The sequence below is a fragment of the Perognathus longimembris genome, chromosome 13, assembly GCF_023159225.1.
Source record: "Perognathus longimembris pacificus isolate PPM17 chromosome 13, ASM2315922v1, whole genome shotgun sequence".
In the NCBI taxonomy this organism is placed as follows: domain Eukaryota; kingdom Metazoa; phylum Chordata; class Mammalia; order Rodentia; family Heteromyidae; genus Perognathus; species Perognathus longimembris.
This window is the reverse complement of record NC_063173.1, coordinates 49,595,780-49,601,779: the sequence shown is the minus strand read 5'-3', so window position 1 is coordinate 49,601,779 and position 6,000 is coordinate 49,595,780.

Sequence of the window (6,000 nt, the reverse complement as noted above, 5' to 3'; positions counted from 1 at the left end):
GAAAAGGAAGGAAGGAAGGAAGGAAGGAAGGAAGGAAGGAAGGAAGGAAGGAAGGAAGGAAGGAAGGAAGGAAGGAAGGCTCAGATTCAGTCACTTAACAAAGTCATGAAGTTTAGATCAGAATTGAGTTCTTCATTTTTCAAATATAGATGCTTCTTTTACATCTCCTACTCACAAATACTCTACCAATCCACTTATATGACTTACCTAGAATGGCCATGGAAAGAAGTGTTTGTCAAAGTCTGGAAGAATATGGAGTTACTGTGTTCTTTATTGTGTCACTTAGTGATTATTAGTATTTATTGATTTATCTATTATTTTTCCAAAGTCAGGGTTCTCATTATGATATCTCCCTACATTTATATAATGTATTTTGATTATTCTGGGACTATGAAAGTATTTGTGAGTATAGATGGTAATGGCATTTTCACAGCAATGCTAGTATACATCAATACCATTCAACTTTACTCACCAATATGATAAATATTTATGTGTGATTTTATTCTGTCTTAACAGTTGAAATGATGCTCTGTCTGGTTATTGCCCTGAATATTTCCCCTTCTGCATACCCACCTCCAAGTACAGTGGTTGATGCCAGGGCCTTCCTCTGTCCCGTCTCACTTTGTTTCTTTCTCATGTCTGTCTAATTTCACAAGCTGTGGTACAATGGTAGTTGAGAAACTTTAGCATCAAATACAGAAAATCCATTCTACCCTGTGTTGCAAAACTAATATGATGCTGTTTCATACAACCACTTCAAGACACTACAGAAATAAGAGGTGGCAGAACTATTTGCATATTGAAAATACACACCGCATGTCAAAGAGTTGCTTCAAGAAGTAACTTAATCTCCCTGTGCCTCAGTTTTCTAACATACAAATCAAGCATGATATAATCCCCCTCATTATTGTGCCCTTTTCCTACAAAACACACACACACACACACACACACACACACACACACACACACACAATGACCACCCACCCATGGTTCTCTGGGTATCCAGCCGATGTGTCTGTGTTTCACACATAAGATGTTTAGCAGGAAGCAGTAAGAAAATTCATTCTCGTGGGAAAAGAAAATGTCTACTGCCATATGAAATTTAGCGTGCAAGTAGTTGTTTCTATAATTGCTTCTAATGAGATATCAAAGACTGGTACCCTGAGCAGATTTTAAGAAGATTTTTAGTCTTCACATTTAGAAAAAAAATACTTTATCTTTATCCAAGACTATTAAAGTTGCCTCAAAATGTTAAAAATTGAATGGATTTGGAATGAAAGAAGTATATAAAGAAATCAACAATTATTGATCCTATAAAATGAAAAATGATTTGAGATAATTTCATAAAGAGGGTCATCAAAACCATTTAGCTATTGACATTTTGCCTGCAGTATCTAAAGTAACTTTAATTCTGATGTTTTAAATGATGGAGCCAAATGAGATTCTGAAAGCTAAGTATTCCTACCAGACAGCAAATTAGCTGGACATTTCCATTGAAGAAAACCTAAAGTAGGGATGACCATACAAGCTTAAGAGAGACTAACCCCAATACACAATTTCAAAAAAAATTTCAGATCTTTAAAATAAATCTGGCCTGTCACGTTGTGATGGAAACTTGTATACTGTGACATCCTGAAAAATAAGATTTGTCCAACTAGCCTTTCCCAGTCTTCTTTTTCTACAAAGACATCCTGCCATAGACAAAGCAAACAAAGGCACTTCCCCCTCCAGTTTCCTGTTCTGAGCAGAAGAATTGCTAACTTTGAAAGAAAATGTTTGAGTTCCTCATCCTCCTGAAGAGGAATCTGGCACCCAAAAATCTCACCTCTGAGTGATCCAGAGCCAAGATGAAAATCAGGTGTCATAACCTCTGCTCAACACTTGCCTCATAGCTACTCTCATGCATGGATTCCTCTCCCTGATGCTCATTCCATAGAGACTGCCAGAAAAGAGGAAATCCATAGAGAGAAGAAAAGATTCCCAAAATAAAGACAAAGCCAAGCAGAAGAGGATAATAATAATAATAATAGGAGGAGGAGGATGCAAATGAAAATTAATAATAATGTTAATAATGCAGTCAAACTTCAATTGTCTACTATTTTCTACCCATAAAGTCTATGTGGAGTTTAAAAGCCCTGAAAAAGAGAGCATGCATCTATAGTCAGATAAGCTAAGATGCCAGATGTCTAGATAGATAGATGGATAGGTAGGTAATAGATAGATAGATAGATAGATAGATAGATAGATAGATAGATAGATAGATAGAATTTGCCTTAGAGATTTGAGAACATGCTGTCACCAAAACTTAATTCTTCTCTAGATAGTTCACAAACACCAGTAGGATCTCTGCAGTGGAACATGTAAGTTCTTAAAGGCTGCTGGAGTGCCCCTTACATCCTCCATGTCATCTTGTGCAGATCTAGGGTACCATTGATGTTTTTCAGTGATTTCTGTATAGTTCCCAAACCTTCCATCTGCTACTATACCTACTTCCAAGGCAAGGTAACTCAAACAACACAGGAGCAACAGTTTGTGAGCAAAAGTCAAAAACAAAGAGAGAAAAGGCTCTTCTTTGTGAAAATAATTCTGAGTATGCCTCAGGAGAGATATGGTGAATGAACTTACCTCAAATGTGGTTTGATCCCTTGATTCTAGCCTTATCTTCCAGATGATTTGTAGTCATAAAATGGATTCATTTGTACCAAGTGTCCCAAGAACACAGGAAATAATTCCATTAACAAAATCTAAAGACAAAGTGGCTGAAGAAGTATAGAGTGTGTTAGTGTTCACTGATTCAAATTGTAGAGATCTTGGTTCAATATTTCTCCTTAGGAAAATTGGAGTTTCTTTTATTTCTTTGCACAGCACTAGGAATCAAATCCAGGGTCTCACCTACACTGCACAAGCTTCTTGCCACTGAGCAACATCTCCAAACCAAAATGTGGCTTTCTGCACAGACTTCAATCCATTTAGGCTCATGTGTGCCTTATACCTTTATTTCCTCCACAGAAGTTCAACTATAAGAACTCCATGTTATGGAAATGAGTGGTATATCATTGTTGCAATTAATTTCAACATGCCGTGTGAAACGGTACCTTTTTTCCTCTCATATTCCCCTTCTGTGGTTTTACCCTTACTATCACTGTATCTGATCTTAGTACCCCAAATACTGTATATACGTGTATTGAAACTAGGGGAGGGAAAGGGAATACCAAAATCAAGAGACAAAGGATAAAAAGACAAACTATTGCAATAGCAATACTTACAAAACCAATTAGTGTAAACCAACCATACAACTCATGGCGAGGAGGGAACTGGGAGGGGGGAAATGGGGGGGAATGAAGGAGGAGGTGACAAGTTGGATAAGAAATTTACTTGCCTTATATATGAAACTTTAACCCCTCTGCACTTCACTTTGACAATAAAGAAGAAGAAGAAGAAGAGGAAGAGGAGGAGGGGGAGGAGGAGGAGGAGGAGGAGGAGGAGGAGGGGGAGGAGGAGGAGGAGGAGGAGGAGGAGGAGGAGGAGGAGGAGGAGGAGGAGGAAGAAGAGGAGGAGGAAGAAGAAGAAGAAGAAGAAGGAGGAGGAGGAGGAGGAGGAGGAGGAGGAGGAGGAGGAGGAGGAGGAGGAGGAGGAGGAGGAGGAGGAGGAGGAGGAGGAGGAAGAAGAAGAAAAGAATTTCTTTGCCAGATCCCTTGAATTTCTCAAAAGAATATTCCTGAACTAATATCATACTTATTCCACTCTAGTGGCCTAAGTTGTAGAGCAGTAGAGTAAGCCTGGAGCACAAAAGCTCAGGGACAGCACCCATGCCCTGAGTTCAAACCCCAGGATTGGCACAAAAATAAAGGGGGGGGGGATACTTATACCACTCTGGCTATGTTACCAGTGGGCTCTGATGAAAATGATCATTACATCTGCTCTAAGCCAAGCTGTAAGACAACTTTCTCGTTTAACCAGACTTTAATGAAGTCTAATGAAGTGAGATCTAAAGTCTGGCCATCAGCTGACTGTGAGATCTAACCAAGGCATTCAGTGTTTGGAAGAATATATAGCAAAATTTACACCAATAAATGGTGCCAGTGCATTTGCAAGGTCCCACCTGAGGGTCTGCCCATCCATGACAATGGAGTCAGAACCTGCTCCACCCATAAAAGACACTACTGAGTGCTAGTGGCTCACTCCTACATTCCTAGCTACTCAAGAGGCTGAAACCTGAGAGAATTGCCTTTTGATACCAGCAAAAACGTTGCAAGGGAAGGTGTGGCTCAAGTGCTAGAATGTCAGATGTGAACAGAAGCAGTCCTGGATTCAAACTGAGTACCATACTAAAGGAAGGAAAGAGGGAAGAGAGGGAGGGAGGGAAGGAAGGGAGGAATAGAGAGAGGGAAAAATGCTGCTAAATGCTAAGCCTTACCAGACATCACCCCTGTGTGACAAATCCAGCACTTAGTGACTTCCTCACGAGGAAAGTTACTGGGGAACAGATAGATTTGCAGTGAGAGAAATGTTTTCTAAACTAAGCAGCCTAATGCATATAAGTTGTATGAAATGGAAAACTGAGGAGAGAGTTAAATTCCCTGAACTTTTCTAGCATCTTCTGTCTAGGGAGGTTGTTTGGGAGTTGCTGCGAAGAACAAAAGTCAGTTTTACAATTGCTTTGTTCAGAGGTTAAGGAACCTCTCTAATTAATCCAATTATCAAGACAAGACTTCTACTCACACCCTCAGATTGGCCCCCTGCTGTTCTGGCCCTAGAGGTTTTGCCTTCTATTCTCAAGTTAGTGACAAGGGAGGCTGCACTATTACATCACATTGGTCCCTGCTAGGTCCACAATTGGTAGCCATTTCTGCCTTATATCTAATTGTATCAATGATGTATAATGTCAGTGAGCTCCAGGAAGACTTTAATCAGGAGGATCTGCACACCTCATACACATACTTGGACATCTCTAGATCACAGGATGCAAGCTATAGAATGACCTTTGAGCTTATTGTGTGCACCTCATTTACTTTAAAGACAGGAAAACGAGGCTGGGAATATGACTTAGTGGTAGAGTGCTTGCCTCGTATATATGAAGCCCTGGGTTCCATTCCTCTGCACCACATATATAGAAAAGGCAGAAGTGGCGCTGTGGCTCAAGTGGTAGAGTGCTAGCCTTGAGCAGAAAGAAGCCAGGGACAGTGCTCAGGACCTGAGCTCAAGCCCCAGGACCAGCACCAAAAAAAAAAAAAAAAAAAGGATAGGAAAACTGCACAAGAAAAAAAAATCTGCCTTTATGTTGATAGCATGACTAAGCCAACTCCTATTTTCTATTAAAAGGATCTTACAAACTGTGGATTCTTAAAAATTGAGGAATTTTACCTCAAATTCTTTGCACATGGTTTCCATGCTCAGGGTCATCAGAGAAACTAGCTCTTCCTAATTACTCTAGATGACTTCCTAAGCAACCATGCATCACATTTGAGCATTACTGTGTCTTACTTTAGCAATTTTAATGGGCTTTGTTATGTATGCATTTTTTTCACACGCATGTGCATATAACATATTTTTATAAAGTGTATCCCTCCATCGCCCTATCCTCCTTCCTTTCTTCTGCTCCCTTCCCAGAGTTGTCCTTTTATTTTTTAACTGACTTTTTATTATTATGGTTAAGTGGCTGTACAAGAGGTTGCCATTTAACAAAGCAGTTTATGAATACAATCTATTTTGATCAATGCCACCCCTTTCAATAGTCTCACCCATTCCTCCCTAGCCCACCCCTTTCTTTACTCTTTTTGCTTTTGTAAGACATACATTGGATTCTTGGTTGAATTCTTCCCTTCTTCTCCTCTTCATTTGAGAGTTGCACTTTTATATTCCTAGCTTTTTTATTTTTTGTACATACAGATTCCACATATGAGGGAAAACATGCAATATTGTCTTTCTGAGGTTTGCTTGTTTTATGTAACATAGTGATCTCCAGTTCCATTTTCCTGCAAATGGTAATTTTATTCTTCC